Source organism: Amblyomma mixtum, chromosome 3, assembly GCF_055824585.1.
Source record: "Amblyomma mixtum isolate Tamu chromosome 3, ASM5582458v1, whole genome shotgun sequence".
Classification (NCBI taxonomy): Eukaryota; Metazoa; Arthropoda; class Arachnida; order Ixodida; family Ixodidae; genus Amblyomma; species Amblyomma mixtum.
Genome location: NC_143014.1, coordinates 5689546 through 5711844, shown reverse-complemented (window position 1 = coordinate 5711844; position 22299 = coordinate 5689546). Strand labels below are relative to the sequence as shown.

At 46.7% G+C, this 22299-nt stretch overlaps 2 pseudogenes; both read left to right on the top strand.

Moving 5' to 3' along the window:
* The first annotated feature begins 3409 nt into the window (after positions 1–3409).
* Positions 3410–6002, top strand: LOC149349146 (uncharacterized; annotated as a pseudogene).
* Positions 6003–10568: 4566 nt separating this feature from the next.
* On the top strand, positions 10569–14859 carry LOC149349145 (uncharacterized; annotated as a pseudogene).
* The last annotated feature ends 7440 nt before the right edge of the window (positions 14860–22299 follow it).

The window sequence follows — 22299 nt, the reverse complement described above, 5'->3', positions numbered from 1 at the left end:
GTCATAACAAATCAGCAAATTCCGCACAGCTGGAGACAGAGTAAAATGAATTTGATTTATAAAGGGAAAGGAGATAAGATGAACATAAAATCCTTCCGTCCGATTACGATAACATCTGTTATGTACAGGCTGGCAATGCAGGCGGTGAAATTAAAAATGCAGTCATGGGTAGAAGGAAATAGGATACTCGGAGAACTTCAGAATGGGTTCAGAAGGGGTAGGCGGTTAGATGATAGCCTGTTCGTGCTTACCCAATGCATAGAAATAGCTAAGGCGGAAAATAGACCTCTGTTTATAGCCTGTCTAGACATAAGCGGTGCATACGATAACGTGAACAGGGAACTCCTGTGGAGCATATTGAAAGATTTAGGTATTGGTGATGAGGTAATTGATTTTCTACAGGAAATCTACCGAGATAATGAAGTTGAAATTACATGGGAAGGGAAAAAAAGTACCACAACTGTAGGGGTGCACAAAGGATTAAGGCAAGGTTGCCCTCTATCACCGCTGCTGTTCATGCTTTACGTGATAAATATGGAAAGAAGGCTAGAAGAAAGTAATCTGGGTTATAATCTATCGTACAGATTAGGCGGAAATGTAGTTGAGCAGCGACTCCCGGGTTTAATGTATGCGGACGATATTGTACTGTTAGCAGATAGCCAGGAAGATTTACAAACTTTGGTTAATTGCTGTGGAGACGAAGGAGACGCTCTAGGATTCAGTTTTAGCGCAACTAAATCAGGTGTGATGATTTTTAACGATACAACTGATCAGGTGCTTACAATACAAGGCCACGAAATACCCAAAGTGGCCGAATACAAATACCTCGGGATATGGCTAAACGAAGGGCAGATATACACGGAAAAGCATGAACAGGCTCTTAGGGCAAAAGGACGAAGAGACGCCGGGATAATGAAACATAGGGCATTATGGGGGTACAACAAATATGAAGTACTAAGAGGTATTTGGAAAGGAATAATGGTGCCGGGACTTACTTTCGGCAATGCGGTTCTGTGCTTAAGGGCAGAAGTTCAGTCGAGATTAGACGTAAATCAGAGAGCTGTTGGAAGATTAGCACTAGGTGCCCACGGCAAAACCACAAACGAGGCAGTACAAGGGGATATGGGCTGGGCATCGTTCGAGGCACGGGAAGCTAAGAGTAAAATACTATATGAAGAACGCCTGAGGAAATTGTACGATAACAGATGGGCAGCTAAGGTATTTAAATATTTATACAGAAAGAACGTTGACTCACAGTGGCGGAAAAGAACTAGAAAACTAACCAGTAAGTATGCCGGTCATGAGGACGGAGAAAGAAAGAGCATTAAACGACAGGTCAAAAACGCGGAAGTTAAAAATTGGATGAATTCAATGGAAAAGAAACATAGTGTAGAACTATATCGATTCTGGAAAAGGCAGATCAGGAAAGAATTTTTCTATGATAACTCAAGAGGCAGTGCAATACTTTTTGAAGCTAGATCAGGGTGTCTTAGAACGCGCAGCTACAAAAAGAAATTTAACGAAGAAGATGACACATGTGCAGTATGTGGTAGATCTGTGGAAACAATTGAACACCTCATAATCAAATGTGATGGCATCCATCCGGATGTCGATGCAGGCACAGTCACTCTTTCTGAGGCCCTAGGGTTTAAAGATAACAATGGTCATGTAAATAAATCTGCAGTGGAAGTCAGCAAAAAGCGATTGGAGGATTGGTGGCTGAAAAGCAGAGATGTGGCATAAGGTTAGAATAGTAGGAAACCGTAGGCAAAGTTGATGGAGAATCTTAATGAGAATTGCCAACACAGTAAACAAAAAAAAATAATAAATAAAGAAAAGCTGAGCATGGTGGCAATTGCCACCACCCCGTTTCAAAGGGGGCGCTCCTATCCATCCATCCATCCATCCATCCATCCATCCATCCATCCATCCATCCATCCATCCATCCATCCATCCATCCATCCATCCATCCATCCATCCATCCATCCATCCATCCAGATGCCTATTTGCGGCTGGCGTGCACAGCGTGAGTGTGAGCGTGGATCAGCTCTGCATTTGTGCTGCTCGAAGCTTTCTCGCTGTGTTGCTAGCTGCAGTTCTTTTTTCCGATTCCGTTGCCTGTTGTAACAGCAATAGGAGGTATTCACATGACGTCATCCGCAAGGGGCGCTAGCGGCCGGCGCGGCATTCGCCATGTTGGTGGTCGCGCGCGCGGCCGCCGCAGCCAGCCGCAGCGTTAAATAGCCGGTGATGTGTGAAATGTGAGTGTATTTCGCGTCTCGCCATAGATAATTACTGTCCGGCCCGTAACACCGCGTTACTGAGAGGGTGTTCCGGGAACTGCGCGAAGCAGAAAAGAGCGGCCATGCTCAAAAGGTTCCACTTTGTGAAAAGGTCGGCGCGTAAGAAAGCGGAGGCGCCGGCGCAGTGTGAGACGTACAGGACTGTTGCCGCGCGTTGAATTCACCGGTATCGAGTCCCACCTTGTGCACGGCTTAAGTTTGCTGGCAGGCCAAGGGATTAAAGGATATAAACCTATGAGAGGGTGCAATTACTTGACAAGCGGGTGAGTCCAAGAGCCGTGCTGAGGGTGCTGACGTCCGCGGTGCCGGCGGCCGAAGTGCCGTTTTTGAAGAGGTGAGTAATTCGAAGGGTCTGTTCACTTAGCTGTAGCTTAACTTGTCATCTCTATCGGCTGAAAGTGACGTGTTACTACTGAATCTAGCGGAATGGCTGCACACTGCGTTGCTGCGAAAGCGCTAGACGTCTTGTGCATACGAAGCAGCGCTACGTAGCTACAATCAAAACTGCAAAACATTCTCGCTGTGTCTGCCGTTCGTGCTGCGAGTGCATGGCAGTATTTGTTTCACCGTTCTATCGTGTAAATAAGGCAGCTATGACGCTTTGCCTTTCTGCTGAAAGACCGTCTAAGAAGCGTCAGCAGTTCGCGGACTACAGGCGCTTGAATTATCAATTTCTGCGGCGGCAGTTTTGGAATTTGGGTAATTAATCGTGCTGTTTATCCACGATGTGCCCTGCATGACTAGCTGACAGTTATCAACTCATATTAAAAGCTGCAAGTCGTGTACATACTTGCGTGCAGCGCAGCCAGCCAGTTTTGTTGCCGAGTTGAGGCAGCTCGGTTGCATCACGGCGCAGAATTCTGCTGCAAACTTCATGCACAATACGCGCTCCCCAAAGATAAGTGGTCGCTGACGTATTCAACAACGTACAAATATGTTACGGATCACTAACAGTCCAGGCCGGGTACCTCACGGCGCATCGTGACACTGCGCGAGCTGGCCTGAAACGACCGCAAACATGGCGCGCTTGCCGCGACGACGCTCGCGCCGTCTGGTAGCGCGGCCTCAGTGAATACCTCCTATATGTTCTGAGCAGACAGGCGACAATGGAGAAACGTGCCAAGCGCCAAACGCATTGCTTTGCGCCTGGGTGCGCGTCAGGATACGTCTCCGTCAGAAACAAGGGCAAGAAGCTCTCCACTTTCGCTGCCCCGAGCGACGAAGAAAGACTGAAAGTGTGGCAGCGTGCGGTACCACGTGCGGACAGACCCCTGGAGAAGACATCTGTGCTGTGTGAACTGCATTTCGAGCAAAGGTTTATCGTGCGCGAATATACCCACGTTGTGAATGGCGAGACCGTAACGATACCTCGCGGCCGGCCATGCCTGACTGACGACGCAGTACCCACGCTGTTTCCCAACACTCCAGCGTATCTTTCGCAGAGGCTGCCTGAGAAGAGGCACTCAAGAACATCGAGAGGAGAAGTTCTCGGCAAACGAAGAAAAGGAAGCAACGGGACTCCATGCGAGGCTGAGAGCACCCAGGATGCTGCATCAGTTGAAGACGCTGCTTCAGACGGCACAGCTCTTCATTACGCGTGCACCCGAGAAAAGCTGGACAAGTTGACAGGTGAAAATCTTCCGAGTGAATACTGGTCGAGAAACATTGTTGCAGAAGCGCCCAAGTCACTTGCATTTAGTGTTTGTGCGCGGGCTGGTGACAGCGTGTGCTTTCGAAAGCTAGTGTTGTGCTCGGCGGAGGATACGCACTATCACTGTGCCGTGTTCGTGCAAGGCGCTTCATTGAAGCAAGTCGACGTGTTTGACCCACAAGGTGTGTAAAACTTGCTTCAGCTGGTCGATCGAAGGATTGCGTGTCCTAGATTTGAGCAGAGTTTGGCGCCAAGTGAACAGCTTGAAAGTCGTAGGCAAGTAAATTACAGACTGCATGGAGATAAGCTGCATAGCAAGGGCTGTCGAGGGGTGACACGAGACGAAAGGCCATGCATTCAGTGCAGATACCTGCGGAAGCTTTTGGTAAACCAAGCCTGCTATAAGAAGAGGAAGGCGAGGGTGACTCCTGTTTCCAGCGCGTCAAAGAAACTTCTCAGCCGTAACCTACAGCTCCGTCGTGGAAAGGCAAAGGTTGCTAAGCTAAAAACAATGATGACAAAAATGAAAGAAGAAAATGCCGCTATTTCTGAAGGGAAGTTGGAAAAGAGCCTTTGTGGACTACCTGGAAAGCAGCGGCAGCAAGTTCGAGCATGCTTTGAAGCGTCGAAGAGAAAAGGCACGCAGGGAATGATGTACAGCCAAGAGTGGATATTGGAATGCATCTTAATGAGAATAAGGAGCCCCAAACTATATGAGTACATCCGGAGGCACAAGATAATGGTACTCCCTATCAAAAGCTGCCTGCATAAGTACATGAAAGGTTATAAGAGCTTTTTTGGCCTCAATGAGAATATGTTTGCAGCAATTGCTGAAAAGACAAAGAATATTGAGGAGTTTGAGAGACATGGTGGAATTCTAATAGATGAAATGAAGCTTTCAGAAGGCCTGAAGGTGACCAGCGGTGGTTTTATTGAAGGCTTCGTTGATCTAGGAACATACACTTCCTCGGACCAAAGCATGGAAACCTGTGACCACGGTTTGGTGGTATTATTTCAGCCATTTTCTGGTAATTTCCAGCAGATTCTTGCCACCTTTGGTTCGCACAGCAACGTCAGAGCAGACATTCTTTCGAAAATTGTGGTCGATGTCACAATGGCAGCTGAAAAGTCGGGCCTGTTCATTGACTTTGTTACCACAGACGCAGCATCCTGGAATAGGAGCATGTGGCGAGCATTTGCCATCGAAGGAACTGCCAAGAAAACAGTCTGCAAGATCAAGCACCCTGCAGATGACAAAAGGAGCATACACTTTTTGTCAGACTTTCCCCATCTTGTTAAGTGCGTGCGTAATTCTGTTGTGTCGAGGGGCCTTCACACACCAGAAGGGTATGTCAGAATGGATGTGATAAGAGAGGCGTGGAAGTCGGACAATAGGGACATTGTGAGGCTAAAAGCAATGCCACGTGTTACAAGGGCAGTCATTGAGCCGAATGGATTTGAAAAAATGAAGGGCAATTTTGCTTTTACACTATTCAGCGATTAGGTACTGCGAGGTCTTTTCACGTACCAGGATGACATTGAACGAGTGTGTGGTGCAGGCTCCAGTGCAGCAACAGCATCGTTTGTGAGGCGGATGTCTAAGCTTATTGAAGCGATGACATCTAGGTGCAGTCGTGGTGCTATGCGCTTAGGTTCTCAAACTCATGCCGAGGTGAAAGATTTCCTAGCCTATATAGATACCTGGGAAGCAAGAATAGGGAAGCTAGGCTTTCTTACCCGAGGCACAGCTGAAGGGCTTCGCGTCACACTTTCGAGCACAATATCCCTTCTAGATTACCTCACAACGAACGTTGGGTACAAGTACCTAATGATCTCTCGAATGAGTCAAGATCGATTGGAAAATTTGTTCTGTATTCTCAGGCAAATGTCAGGGAACAACGACCACCCTACGCCGACACAGTTCCTGCTTTCAGTTAACTGTTTGTCATTTTGTAGCCTAGCAAAGGCCCCATCAAATGGAAATGTGTCGCCCTCGTTGATGAAGAGCCTGCTCTCTGCAAGTAGCGAGAGACCTGGAGAAATCCATGCAAAGCTTGATCAGCTCATGGATATTGGGTGTCTGAATGAGGTTCACGAGGTACTAGAATCATGCGACCTACTTACTGATCATGATGCGACTGTGTTAAAAAGGAGTGACTCACGGCTTGCTTACTATGTGGCAGGATATGTTGCTCGCAAAATGCTAAGCAAAACAAAGTGCGATGAGTGCTCGAGAGCATTGCTCCTTCCAGCTGGCTCTGAACTTCCCGAGGTAGCTTGCCTGACCAAAGAAGTTGACAGGGGAGGGCTACTGTACCCGTCTGAAGAGCTTCAGAATTTGATAGCAAAGTTGAAAGATTCCTTCACGCACTGCTTCAGTATGAACAGGCTGAAGGCAAACAGTGTGATCGATTTGATCTCCTCTTTGGCTATCAACAGGATAAGCGTCGTTGGCTGTGACAAGCACAGCACAGAAACAACAAACACCATTGTAAAGTTCTACGCCCTTACGAGGCTGCATTTTTTGGTGCAAGCCGAGAATAAGGCTCGAGATGGAAAGAGGCAGAGAATGCGGCACCTCAAGCTGAGGCGCGTAACGTGAGGTCTGTTGTCACTTGCATGTTATGTTATTTTTGTTTTGTTTTACTGCATCACCTGTTAGCCCTTACCGACTGAATTTCCTCGCGTACGTGTCCGCCTCTGAAATAAAATCTTGCGTGCTGTACTGCAAAGGCTCTGTGTGCATTTTCCGGCCTGAGAACGAAACAAGGGTGTTTGTTCTCCTGCAACAACTTGTTGCGACCTTTCACGGGAAAAAAATAGCTGCAAATAAAGAATGCTTGGTAAGCGCCTAGCAAAGGCCCCATCAAATGGAAATGTGTCGCCCTCGTTGATGAAGAGCCTGCTCTCTGCAAGTCGCGAGAGACCTGGAGAAATCCATGCAAAGCTTGATCAGCCGTCAGTGCCGGCTCAAGCGTCTACGTTTGCGTGTAATGCTTAGCTTAATTGTTATCCTCCTGGTGAAATGTATTGGTCATGTCGGCTATTAGCATTTTATATTCCTGCGGTGTGCCAGCGTCACAGATTCAGCACATGCCCCTCGACGCCAAAAGTAAGCAAAACTACCTCGCTCGCGGTACTCGCGGAGCGCGCTGCGCTGGCGGGCCGTTGGGCGGGCCGGCGAGCGCGATCTAAGTGTCGACAGCAGCGCCGCCGCTGCAGGCATGATCGCGTGCTGCACTCAGCGGCGGCCGTTGCTCTCACCTCCCCCTCTAGCCACCGTAGCGCGGTGAGGAGATTGTCTTCATGGAGGAAAAAAAACTAAGGAGGGAGCATGACGTCACGCGGCCAGCGTTCACAAGCCGAGTGTTTTGAAGTCGTTTTCTCCCTCAGTTTTTCGCTCTCCGAGCCGCATGGAGGAAAAAAAACTGAGGAGGGAGCGTCCGGCGACAACCTTGAAGCCTAGTCTTAACAAGTAAAGATATAGCAAAAAAAGAGAGTGTGTCCCCCCCCCCCCCGTGATCGCACCACGTGATAGCGTGCGGTAAAGTCTAGCCCCGCTGCGCGCGCGCATGCGCCGATTAGCGCGGCAGACTAACTGTAGATCGACGTCCTTGCTGTAGACGCCCGCGCCGCGGGTCGCGCATACGCGCGCACTAAAACATACCGGAATCAAAACATAAAGGACCGGCTCGGAGAGCGAAAAACTGAGGGAGAAAACGACTTCAAAACACTCGGCTTGTGAACGCTGGCCGCGTGACGTCATGCTCCCTCCTTAGTTTTATTTCCTCCATGCCGAGCCGGTCTTTTATGTTTTGATTCCGGTATGTTTTAGTGCGCGCGTATGCGCGACCCGCGGCGCGGGCGTCTACAGCAAGGAAGTCGATCTACAGTTAGTCTGCCGCGCTAATCGGCGCATGCGCGCGCGCAGCGGGGCTAGACTTTACCGCACGCTATCACGTGGTGCGATCACGGGGGGGGGGGGGGGGACACACTCTCTTTTTTTTTTGCTATATCTTTACTTGTTAAGACTAGGCTTCAAGGTTGTCGCCGGACGCTCCATCCTCAGTTTTTTTTCCTCCATGGTTGTCTTACACTCGAGCAGCGCCATCTTGTTACTCCCATAGTTGCCTGTACTTATTTGTGGTTCGTGGTCAGGGGGGTAAAGCGCGGCGAGGAGGTTGTGATACACTCGAGCAGCGCCATCTTGTTACTCCCATAGTTGCCTGTACTTATTTGTGGTTTGTGATATTGAAAATTAAGCGATCATTTTCAATATAGCAACACAGACCACATTAAAAATAAACCTCTACAACTGTAAACGTCGAAGAAGGTGCTCAAGCATTACACTTAATTCTTTTATTGTTCTAAACAATGAAATATGCAGACGTGTGCCATAGAACTTAGGAAAGTTTCGTTTTCATTACGCGTGCTGTAGCAGCTGTAGGTTACCGAGGGATTCTAGTTCATTGCTACTTACAGCGTAGACTGCAGGACAGAATTGAGGTAGGGCAGTTTAATACGCGCAATACGCACTGCATTACACACCTCTCCGCGCCATGTGTACTTCGGAATCACTCACTCCCGCCGCTCGGTCCGCGGTCTTTCGCACGAGCGTTGGCTTCTCTGCTGGTTTTGTTTTTCGATGTCTCGGTGCCGGGAAAGCACTGCAGACGCCAGGGGCGCGATTACGAGTTTTCGTCTCAATTTTGAGACTCTGACGTCAAAATGACGACACCGCGAGTTGTTGACCGCGGAGTCAACCAATTAGCAGCGAGGTTGTGGTGTCTAATAGTAGGGTTCCACCCAGGAAGCATTTAGTTGCGCAATAAGGGACCGTATACTAAAGTTTTGCTGTAAACACGCCGTTAATAATTTGAAGAATGTTTTATTTCGCTAACAAACTATGTTTCAAACTCAACGACATGAAGCAAAAGAAGAAGCGTCCTCAATTTTGCAATTAAGTTTGCTCTTCAGTCACTTTTGCTGCCGCGAGGGTGCGCTGACGCTGGAAAAGCGTCGGTAGCGGCGGCTAGGCGGCGTGAGCTGCCGCCTGATTCAACCGATTCAGCCTTATCCCTCCACGCACATATTCAGCCATCGTAAACATGGCAGCCAGAAAAAAAAAATCAGCTGATTCGACGGCTGTCCTCTTTTTTTTACACATTACGCAGAATCAAAGTACTGCGCAGACGTCTTAAGTGCGCGGAAAAATCTGTTTAAAGGCAGTGATTGCTACGAGTCTGCCGAGAACAATTTGGAAGGAGCGCTTGGCTCGAAAACCGGCGAAGGCAGCTTCAAGGGAAGTTCACACTGGCGAGTTGCAATCGTCGCGCTAGTATTCTCGGCGACAGATTTCGGTCAATTAGTTACGGTTTGCGAAGCACAAGTAAAGCGGGGAGGGAGCGTAATAAATCGATTTAAGCCTGTCGCGCGACCTCCGCGACTCGCCAGTGTGAACTCACCTTGCTGCTATCGATGGCAAATGTGCTCCAAGGGCGATGCGTGATTATATTTATTTTTGTTCAGAAAATACCCGGCGACCATGAATAATCACACTGCAGCAACTGCCGACATACGGAAGCAGACCGGTGCAGCTGATGGGAGCTTGCAATCTCACTGCGGGAATTAAGAGCCGGCACGCCCGGTCACTGCGGCAACAATCACTCTTCCGCCTCGTAACCAACTCATGCCGCCCGCTTCGGGTTAAGCACGTGATATTCGTGTTGGTGGTGCCGTTTCGTTCGGATGATGCTCGGATGACGCCGCCGGGGATACTGCGGTGGCGAAAGTTTATGCGAAGGAAGTCCACCTTCGCCGCCGCCTTGTCTTGAGGGGTCTCGCCGGAAAGCGCGCACCTTCTGCGACTTAACTTTGACAGTGGTCTCCGCAACTCACCGCAAACACTTGCACAGTCGGTTGGGCTACGCCGACGTTTACTTCATTTCCTACGGTGTCTTGAAACCCACCGGCGGCGAAGGCGCGCACAGGCACTTGCCGCTCCACTGACCGCGCACTCACCCGCACACTTCCAAGTTCAACGGCGAGTTCGTCGCACAGCCGTTATGCTCCTTCCTATGTCAAAACGTCGAAACAACTCGTCCGGCACGTCAAAACCGTCTTCATGCACCCTCTTACACCGCTGCTCGCGCGGCCACCGGCCATGTAAACAACCGCCATTTTCTGTCTCGAGCGGTTTGAGACCACTCGTTCCAGTCTCAAAAAATCGTCTCAATCGGCTCGCATAATTAGGCAAGCAACGTCACCACTTCTGGCGCACTTCTGACGTCGGCCGGTGACGCAAAAAACCAATATGGCCGCTGGTCACGACCGACCAATAGGAACGGGGCAAATGAGACACTTTTTGAGACACTTTCCGATTGAGACGATTTTGAGCAACTCGTAATCGCGCCCCAGTCGTCTTCGGTGCGCACATTGGTCGAACGTATTTCTCGTGCGCACGTCGGTCGATCGCGTACAAGAAACTGGACGCTAGAACCGTCGGCAGCGTTCGCGGCGAATTGCCGGCAAGTTGCCGCAGGCACGCACCACGCTTTGACTCCGCGCGACGCAATCTACCGCTTTGCCTCACTCTTGCACAGAGTTTCAGAAGAATGCCGCCATCGTGCATCATATGGAAAACAAGGTGTAAAAAGCGATCGGGCATTTCGCTTCATGTGTTAGCAATGTTCTTCCCTGGAAAATTCATAACGGCACTGTCGCGCGTTTTTTTCGTTAAGATTTTTTTGTCCGCATGCAGCACGCATGACAAGCATTAATTCGTGGAGCCTTACGTTTAGTGGTATATATTACAGGCCTGGCAGTGAAACAGTATATGAATTCCTCAGAACAATAAAAACTTTCTGCAAAAGTGACTAAGCACTATTACGACACCACTGCCTAGTTACATATAGGACAGAGGATCTGATAAAGACATTTTGAACAGTCATGCTTTTACAGCAGCGACACCAGTCACTTTTTGAAACCAGATGCAGTGCCAACGATATTCCAAAGGGTACATAGTGAGCAGGTAGGTGCAAATTGTGGCTGCTCTCTGTTTATGTCCAGTAGAAGCTGCATTCAGTGTGAAATTGTTTATACTTGTTACGAGTGAGTTTTGAAAATTATGCTGAGCCTAGCTACAGATTTTACAGCCAAATCGTAAAAAGCGGTAAACTTGACTTTTCAACAAAACAATAAATATTTAAGTTACAATTAAAAAATTACTAACTGGTATGTCAGTACGAAGCAAAGGCAGGAATGCAGCATAAAAAGAATCAGGTTCATGATAAATAACATGCATCATGTATCAGCAGTTCAGAGTGGTGCACTAGATGGGAGGGTTTACGCAGGAGAGACTGTGTGTTAGGCATGTCTACATTATTGCACAGAATTCTGACAGAGGTCATGGTGTCTCACCAAGTCTGTCTGCGTAGGGTGATAAGTTATAAAACAGTGAGTGCCGCAGCTCGTGCAATACTTTTACTTCAGGTTGCAAGTACACCTCACAGTGCTCTTTCAGGATTGCAGTGTTCCCCACCTATGTCACCGCAAAAACGCAAGCAGGTAAGGTTAGGCGAGCAGAAAGGCCAATGCAACAAAATTTTTATCTCAGTAGGAGCACGCAAACTCAGAAGCAGGCAGTTGACAGACAATGTCCTCACCCCCCTCACGAGCTCAGTCACCATTGAGGAAGTTCCCACGCTTGCAGGTATAAGTGTGTGATGAGAGGCTAGTTGGTAAGGCATTCTGAAGACATAAAGCTACGCAGGAGGCAGGACACAGAAAAGATGCAGACAGGACGAGCATAGACTAGCAACTGATTTATTGGACGAAAAAACGACCTTCTTTCAAGAGCAACGCATGCGCAACCAAACTTAACGCCCAAAGCAAAAGTACACAATCTTATCAACCCAAAAAGTCAAGTTCCTTCTGATACAGGTGAATTGATGCCTCGCTAACACATTTTTCCGCACCGTATCTAGCAATTTGCCAGGCTTCAAAAATCTCCCGCGCCTTCCGGTCCTTCGCGCAGCCTATAATCTTCGTTTGCATGAAAAGCGGCGTACAAAATACTTTTTTCTTCTTGTCATTGATCTTACAAGACTGGCAGTGCCTTGCTAAATGCTGCCCACCGTGCTGGCTCAAAGAGTTATTGTGCTCCTGAAGGCGTTTATTAATGCAGCGCCCCGTCTGCCCTACATAAACGGAACCACCGCTGAATGGGATCTCGTAGATAACTCCCATCTTACAGGCTACAAACTTAGGTCTGTGGTTGACTCCGCACCCTACTTTCTTTTACAGGTTATTGTTAGTTAATCGGCATAAACGAGACAGTTTCATGGGGCGGAAAAAAACACGTTGACACCAAATTTCCCTACCACCTTCTTCAAACCGTGCGAAGTCTTGTGCACATAAGGAAGGACTTCAAACTTCCTCAACTCGCTTTCAGTGAGTTCTTGTTGGTTTTGCTTCAACCATAGGGTTTTCAGCAAAGATTCTGCAACAGCTTTCAGAAGAGCAGAAGGAAAACCAGCAGAGTAAAGCTGGTCTACTTGACTGGTAAAACTACATTTCACCTTGTGTGGACATGACTTGACAAGCGAGGATCTTCAACATGAGGTTGCGATTCCCCTTTTTACGAGCTTTGAGTGGCACGAATCATAAGGTAGAAGAGCCTTCTTAGATCTTGGTAAATAGGCCCAGCATAGATGGCCCTCTTTATGAAAAAACAATTTTAAGTCTAAAAACTGTAAACAAGAGCTTTCCGGGAGCTCAAAAGTAAAATTCAGATTAGTGGCTGCGGATTTGAAGGTCGCTAAAATTTCATTCACAATCACTTGTAGACTGTCGTCAGGGTTAATATTCAAAAGGATTAGGAAATCGTCAACGTATCTGACCACATGCGTGATCCGGTCATCAGTGAGAACGCACGAAAGTTCAGTGTCAATTTGAGCTAAAAATATCTGTTAAAATAGGCGCCACGCTCGAACCTATACAGATATCTCGCCGTTGTACATAAAACTTGTCCTTAAAACTTACAATGGTAGAAGAAAGATAGAGTTTCAGCAATTCAAGAAAGCCATCGACTGAAATGCCACAAGAATTCTGGAACGACACCACTCCCGAACGTTCGATGCCATTCTATTCTATTCAGTGCCCCACGACAAGTTGTTCCTGGCGGTCCGCAACTGCATCGAACGTTCGGGAGTGGTGTCCTTCCAGAATTCTTTTGGCATTTCAATCGATGGCTTTCTTGAATTGCTGAAACTCTATCTTTCTTCTACCATTGTAACTTTTAAGGACAAGTTTTATGTACAACGGCGAGGTATCTGTATAGGTTCGAGCGTGGCGCCTATTTTAACTCAGATATTTTTAGCTCAAATTGACACTGAACTTTCGTGCGTTCTCACTGATGACCGGATCACGCATGTGGTCAGATACGTTGACGATTTCCTAATCCTTTTGAATATTAACCCTGACGACAGTCTACAAATGATTGTGAATGAAATTTTAGAGACCTTCAAATCCGCAGCCACTAATCTGAATTTTACTTTTGAGCTCCCGGAAAGCTCTTGTTTACAGTTTTTAGACTTAAAATTGTTTTTTTTTCATACAGAGGGCCATCTATGTTGGGCCTATTTACCAAGATCTAAGAAGGCTCTTCTACCTTATGATTCGTGCCACTCAAAGCTCGTAAAAAGGGGAATCGCAACCTCATGTTTAAGATCCTCGCTTGTCAAATCATGTCCACACATGGTGAAATGTAGTTTTACCAGTCAAGTAGACCGGCTTTACTCTGCTGGTTTTCCTTCTGCTCTTCTGAAAGCTGTTGCAGAATCTTTGCTGAAAATCCTATGGTTGAAGCAAAACCAACAAGAACTCACTGAAAGCGAGAGGAGGAAGTTTGAAGTCCTTCCTTATGTGCACAAGACTTCGCGCGGTTTGAAGAAGGTGGGAGGGAAATTTGGCGTCAACGTGTTCTTTTCCGCCCCATGTAAACTGTCTCGTTTATGCCGATTAACTAACAATAACCTGCAAAACAAAGTAGGGTGCGGAGTCAACCACAGACCTAAGTTTGTAGCCTGTAAGATGGGAGTTATCTACGAGATCCCATTCAGCTGTGGTTCCGTTTATGTAGAGCAGACGGGGCGCTGCATTAATAAACGCCTTCAGGAGCACAATAACTCTTTGAGCCACCACGGTGGGCAGCATTTAGCAAGGCACTGCCGGTCTTGAAAGATCAATGACAAGAAAAAATATTTTGTACGCCGCTTTTCAAGCAAACGAAGATTATAGGCGGCGCGAATTCAGGACCGGAACGCACGCGAGATTTTTGAAGCCTGGCAAATTGCTAGATACGGTGCGGAAAAATGTGTTAGCGAGGCATCAATTCACCTGTATCAGAAGGAACTTGACTTTTTGGGTTGATAAGATTGTGTACTTTTGCTTTGGGCGTTAAGTTTGGTTGCGCATGCGTTGCTCTTGAAGGAAGGTCGTTTTTTCGTCAAATAAATCAGTTGTTAGTCTAGGCTCGTCCTGTCTGCATCTTTTCTGTGTCCTGCCTCCTGCGTAGTTTTATGTCTTCAGATTGCAGGTAAAACACAATGAATACGAATGCTGGTGCCTCCGGTAATGTAAATGTTCTTACTTCAGGCCATTAGTGTGACAAAGTATCTCAGCCAACTGGTCGCCTCACCTATATGCAAATCCACCTGCAAGCACTTGCACACTCCCACAACAGTCCCCACGCAAGCGAAAGTAGGCGACATGCTTCAGAAAAATAGCCTCAGGTCAAAACTGTTTTTGCTTCAGGACAAGTGTACACCACAAAGCCCCAGCTCGGTAACAGCATCACCAGGGAAATCTCCACGCAAGTGCTTGCAGGTAACATGCAAAAGGTAGAAGATGCACTGTCTCCTCTGACAAGCCAAATTTGCACTTGGGTTATGAAGCACGCTGCAGAAGAGGATTCTTGATTAATTTCAATCCTTGGGGTTATTGTATATGCCACAAATTTATTACAAAATACAGAGTACCAGCTTTTCCAGCTAACCGTACTGTATATTCTCTTAAATGCTCCTCCATTACACAATCAAAACTTGGCATTCAATAACTATTGATACAGTAACAGCACTGGGGTAGCTTCTCCAGTGGATTGTAGGAATGAACCTGGCCAATGTGCTTGTTTATTAAGTAGAATCCCAGTGTCAAATTCAGGCCTGCATTCCTTTAGATTGCAAATATCTCGTGTTGTGTCTTATGTCAGATAAATGGCAATGATACGCCTAATGCAAGATAAATCTGTCTCTTGACTGCAGTAGAGGAAATAAGAATCTTTTTGGCAGTTTCTAAAACACACCTTATACGTGTGATGCAAAAACACTGCTAAGGTCACTGAAGTGTTCAGCAAGTACTCACTCATTTATTAGTGTTAAAACAATCTAAATGCAAAACAGTTGCACATTTAATCTTTTACACAGACACTCAAGGGTATTTCTGAAGGTCTGATTTTTTGGTTTTGTGGGGTTTAACATCCAAGAGGGGCACAGGCTACGAGGGACACTATTTCTGAAGGGATCTGCACAAGACGCACAGTTGTGCTATAAATAACAGGCATGATGAAGAGTGACATGGAACATTTATTCCAACATTATTCATGCGAAATCATTGTATTGAGATACTAAGTTGAAGACGCTTTGTTTTTAAGCACCAACAATACCGCATCAAGGCAGCCCTATTAGGTGTTGAACCATTAAGGGCGCAGGTCTTGGCACTGTTTCTATTTTTTTTTCATGTGCATTCTTCGAGCATGTGAGCAGATGTGCATGGTATTGAATGCTACATAGTGCCTGACTGAGGCATTATTTTCATGCTATATTTATTTGTCTCATGTGTACAACAGTAATATCAGTGAATTTATAGAAAAAAATAAAAAACGCATTCACAAACATAACTGCTCAAGAAAAATAACTGTCAACTATGAAGCCAGCTGTAACTTCGCAGTGCAGTTTGTATAGTAAGCAATCTCACATGCTTGTGATTGTAAAGATACACGGGTTGTCAATTTTTCTACAGAGAACATGGCTTGAATTATTAATATTTATAAAACTGTACGCGAGAAAACTGCATTCCAACATTTCTATTTACCGTGCACATGCTCTGCTGGTGCTCTCTGAACGTGACTTATCCCACACGTCTCTTGCATAAAGTTCTTTCATGTAGGTGCGCTTCGTTGGTGCTTCGTTGCACACAGATTAAACCATTCAGAGCGGAGTCCGTTACAGATTTCGCGTTGTATTCAACAGAACTCGCATCTTGACAAGCAGTGGTAGAAAATGAAAACAGTACAGAAGGCACCTTCTGCCTCACATCCATTATGGAACATCAATGAAGTCTGACCGCGGGAGCAGAGAGGAGGTGACGATGGTTCACACTTTACTAAAGGGACTCCAGAAAACGCCAAAATGCATGGGGCATGCATGTTTTATAACGCCCCGTACATCAAAACAAACCTTGCTGAACCTCACCCTCAATCCTCGCTGATCTCGGCTCACACAAACACAAATCACATATAATGAGCGGCACAGGATTCACCGCCATCTGTAACTGTCTTTGTACGCTCACAGTCGCGAAAATTTCGCACTCGAACTAAAAAGAAATCAACACAGTACGTAAGCAAGCCGCAGCACCGTTCCTCGCACAGCTTTTTAGCCCATAGGAAGCGCGCGCGGCGCGCGGCCATGCTGGGTGAAGTTGCCAGGTTAGTACGCTATAATTGACGTTAAACCGTCAAACTTGGTGTAGGTCGTCTGTATCATGCAGGGAACCATGAGCGAAGTAACAAGATGGCTGCCATCCACGGTTAGAAAAAAAAGTGGAGAGGGTTTACATGGGAGTGCTGCCGCCGCTTTTTCTCTAGAGTTGGTATATTAGCTCTATGTTCGTGGTATTGAAAATTAAGCGATCATTTTCAATATAGCGACACAGAACACATTAAAAATAAACCTCTAGAACTTTACACGTCGAAGAACGTGCTTAAGCATTACACTTAATTTTTTGTTGTAAACTTTGAAATATGCAGACATGTACCAGAGAACTTAGGAAAGTTTCGTTTTCGTTTCGTGTGCTGTAGCAGTTGTAGGTTACCGAGGGGTCCTAGTTCACTACTACTTACAGCGTAGACTGCAGGACAGAATTAAGATACGGCAGTTTAATACGCCCAATACGCACTGCATTACACACCTCTCCGCGCCGTGTGTACTTCGGAATCACTCCCGCCGCTCGGTACGCGGTCTTTCGCACGAGCGTTGGCTTCTCTGCTGGTTTTGTTTTTCGATGTCTCGGTGCCGGGAAAGCACTGCAGACGCCAGTCGTCTTCGGTGCGCACATTGGTCGAACGTATTTCTCGTGCGCACGTCGGTCGATCGCGTACAAGAAACTGGACAACAGACCTGTCGGCAGCGTTCGCTGCGAATTGCCGGTGCTGAAGCGGACACCGAAACCGCCAGTGCATTCGGCCGGACGAGCAGCTCGCCTTCTTTCAAAAGCAAAAGAACACTGATCAAAAACAAAAGAACACAGAAAACAAAACCGTCCACTCATACACGCTCGCCTGTCAGTTCCCAGTAGATGCCGTAGGCACGCACCACGCTGTGACTTCGCGCGACGCGATCTACGGCTTTGCCTCGCTCTTGCACAGAGCTTCAGAAGAATGCCGCCATCGTGCATCATATGCAAAACAAGGTGTCAAAAGTGATCGGTCATTTCGCCTCACGTGTGAGTAATGTCCTTCTCTGGAAAATTCATAACGGCACTGTCGCGCGTTTTTTTCGTTAAGATTTTTTTGTCCGCATGCAGCACGCATCACAAGCATTCATTCGTGGAGCCTTACGTTTAGTGCTATATATTACAGGCCTGGCATTGAAACAGAATATCAATTCCTCAGATCAATAAAAACTTTCTGCAAAAGTGGCTAAGCACTATTACGACACCACTGCCTAGTTACATATAGGACAGAGGATCTGATAAAGACATTTTGAACAGTCATGCTTTTACAGCAGCGACACCAGTCACTTTTTGAAACCAGATGCAGTGCCAACGATATTCCAAAGGGTACATAGTGAGCAGGTAGGTGCAAATTGTGGCTGCTCTCTGTTTATGTCCAGTAGAAGCTGCATTCAGTGTGAAATTGTTTATACTTGTTACGAGTGAGTTTTAAAAATTATGCTGAGCCTAGCTACAGATTTTACAGCCAAATCGTAAAAAGCGGTAAACTTGACTTTTCAACAAAACACTAAATATTTAACTTAGAATTAAAAATTTACTAACTGGTATGTCAGTACGAAAGTAAAAGCAGGAATGCAGCATAGGAAGAATCAGGTTCATGATAAATAACATGCATCATGTATCAGCAGTTCAGAGTGGTGCACTAGATGGGAGGGTTTACGCAGGAGAGACTGTGTGTTAGGCATGTCTACATTGTTACACAGAATTCTGACAGAGGTCATGGTGTCTCACCAAGTCTGCCTGCGTAGGGTGATAAGTTATAAAACAGTGAGTGCCTCAGCTCGTGCAATACTTTTACTTCAGGTTGCCAGCACACCTCACAGTGCTCTTTCAGGATTGCAGTGTTCCCCACTTATGTCACCACAAAAACGCAAGCAGGTAAGGTTAGGCGAGCAGAAAGGCCAATGCTTCAGGCAACAAAATTTTTATCTCAGGGTATATCTATGTAGGACCACGCAAGCTCAGAAACAGACAGTTCAAAGATAATGTCCTCACCCCCTTCACGAGCTTAGTCACCCTTGAGGAAGTTCCCACGCTTGCAGGTAAAACACAATGAATCCGAATGCTGGTGTCTCCGGTAACGTAAATGTTTTTACTTCAGGCCATTAGTGTTACAAAGTTTCTCAGCCAACCGGTCACCTCACCTATATGCAAATCCTCCTGCAAGCACTTGCACACTCCCACAACAAAGTCCCCATGCAAGCGAAAGTAGGCGACATGCTTCAGAGAAACAGCCTCAGATCAAAACTGTTTTTGCTTCCGGACAAGTGTACACCACAAAGCCCCAGCTCGGTAACAGCATCACCAGGGAAATCTCCACGCAAGTGCTTTCAGGTAACACGCACAAGATAGAAGATCCACTGTCTGCTCTGACAAGCCAAAGTTGCACTTGGGTTATGAAGAACACTGCAGAAGAGGATTCTTGATTAATTTCAATCCCTGGGGTTCTTATACATGCCACAAATTTATTACAAAATACAGAGTACCAGCGGTTCGAGCTAGCCGTACTGTATATTCTCTTAAATTCTCCTCCATTACGCCATAAAAACTAGGCATTCAACAACTGTTTATACAGTGACAGCACTGGCGTAGCTTCTCCAGTGCATTTTAGGAATGAACCTGGCCAATGCACGTGTTTATGAAGTATTATCCCAGTGTCAAATTCAGGCCTGCATTCCTTTAGACTGCAAATATCTCGTATTGTGTCTTATGTCAAATAAATGGGAATGATACGCCAAAAGCAAGGTAAATATGTCTCTTGACTGTAGTAGATGGTTTGGTTTGGTTTGGTTTGGTTTATTGGAGTTTAACGTCCCGAAGCAACTCAGGCTATGAGGGACGCCGTAGTGAAGGGCTCCGGAAATTTCGACTACCTGGGGTTCTTTAACTTGCACTGACATCGCACAGTACACGGGCCTCTAGAATTTTGCCTTCATCGAAATTCAGCCGCCGCGGCCGGGATCGAACCCGCGTGTTTCGGGTCAGCAGCCGACTGTAGTAGAGGAAATAAGATTCTTTGTTGCAGTTTCTTAAAGCACACCTTATACGTGTAATGCAAACACACTGCTAACGTCACTGAAGTGTTCAGCAAGTACTCACTCATTTATTTGTGTTAAAACAATCTAAATGCCAAACAGTTGTACATTTAAGCTTTTACACAGACACTGAAGGGTATTTCTGAAGGTCTGATTTTTTGGTTTTGTGGGGTTTAACATCCATCCAAGAGGGGCACAGGCTACGTGGGACACTATTTCTGAAGGGATCTGCACAAGACACACAGTTGTGCTATAAATAACAGGCATGATGAAGAGTGACATGGAACAATTATTCCAACATTGATCATGCGAAATCATTGTATTAAGATACTTAAGCACCAACAATACCGCATCAAGGCAGGCCTATTAGGTGTTGAAAAAATTAAGAGCACAGGTCTTGGCACTGTTTCTATATTTTTTTTTCATGTGCATTCTTCGAGCATGTGAACAGATGTGCAAGGTATTGAATGCTACGCTGCCCATGACTGAGGAATTATTTACATGCTATGATATTTTTATTTGTCTCATGTGTACAACAGTAATATCAGTGAATTAATAGAAAAAAATTTTAAAAACACGCATTCACAAACATAACTGCTCAAGTTAAATAACTGTCAACTATGAAGCCAGCTGTAACTTTGCAGTGCAGGTTGTATAGTAAGTAATCTCACATGCTTGTGATTGTAAAGATACACTGTTTGTCAACTTTTTTGTACAGAACATGGCATGAATTTATAATATTTCGAAAGCTGTACGCGAGAAAACTGCATTCCAAGATTTCTATTTACCTTGCACAATGCTCTGCTTGTCCTCTCTGAGCGCGACTTATCCCACACGTCTCTTGCATAACGTTCTTTCATGTATGTACGCTTCGTTGGTGCTTCGGTGCTTCGTTGCACACAGATTAAACCATTCAGAGCGGAGTCCGTTACAGATTTTGCGTTGTATTCAAACAGAATTTGCATCTTGACAGGCAGTTTTAGAAAATGAAAACAGTGCAGAAGGCAGGCGCTGCACTATGCGCGTGTGTCGCCTCCCTTCTGCCTCGCATCCATTATGGAACACCAACGAAGTGTGTCTGCGGGAGAAGACAGGAGGTGACGTTGTTTAACACTTCACTAAAGGGAATCCAGGTAACGCCAAAATGGATGGGGCATGCATGTTTTATAACGCCCCGTACATAAACAAACCTTCCTGAACCTCACCAACAATCCTCGTAGATGTCGGCTCGCGCAAACACAAATCACACGTAATGAGCAGCACAGGATTCACCACCACCTGTAACTGCCTTTGTGCGCTCACAGTAGCGAACATTTCGCACGTGAACTAAAAAGAAATCAACACAGTACGTAAGCAAGCCGCAGCACCGTTCCTCGCACAGCTTTCTAGCGCGCACTACGAAGCGCGCGGCCATGCTGGGCGAAGTTGCCAGGTTAGTACGCTGTAATAGACGTTAAACCGTCAAACTTGGTCTAGGTCCTCTGTATTATGCAGGGAACCATGGGCGAAGCAACAAGATCGCTGCCATCCACGGTTATAAAAAAAGTGGAGAGGGTTTAAATGGGAGTGCTGCCGCCGCTTTCTCTCTAGAGTTGGTATATTAGCTCTATGCCTGGAACCATCCTCACGATTTCAGTGGGCATGGGAGCAACGCTGCGATGCAGTCAACAAAGTTTTTCGTCTCTACCTGTGTCAGTTTAGTCCTGTCTCCTCTAAACGTTCGAACGATATTGAGCATGAAATGCTTTTAGCTCCCGTTCTCGGCAGTGTGGTGACGTCACGCCGAGACTGAGAGCCAGCATCCGGGCATTGAGTTCCACTCATCCGGGCATTGAGTTCCACTCATCCGGGCACTGAATTCCACACATCCGGTAGCTGAAACGAGAGCACCTGGGCACCGTACGAGATTTAACGAGACTGTCTAGGAGAGAGGGCCGCTAAGAGCAAGAGGGGAGCTCCAGGGCGAAAAGGGCTTTGGGCGGAAAAACTGCTCCCGCGCCGTCCCCAAGGATGGCGCCGCGATCCCACACTCACGCATGTAAAAGACCGGCCGCTGGGCCTTCAGCTCATGACGTTTCCCCTTTTGGCAGGCAGATGTATTCGAACGCGCTGCATATACATTCTTGTCAGGCCTGCGTCTCGTCGTGTCCGCGTACTCTTCTGCATCGTCCTGCATTTCAATGCCGCCACCGTCACAGCTGCTTAAGCCAAGCAATGGAGCCTGACAGAAACAGGATACAGCTAACGAGGCAGGGGGGAAGAGATTCCCCAGACACTCAAAGGGAACGACTGCGTCCACATGGACCAGTGCACAGTATGTGTGGTGTGGTGTGGTGTGGTGTGGTGTGTTGAACACTAGACCCATTTCAAGATTTTGACTAGTACCATCTACAACCACCCGCCGCGGTGGCCTAGTGGTTATGGTGCTCGGCTGCTGACCCGAAAGACGCGGGTTTTGATCCCGGCCGCGGCGGTCGAATTTCTATGGAGGCGAAATTCAAGAGGCCCGTGTACTGTGCGA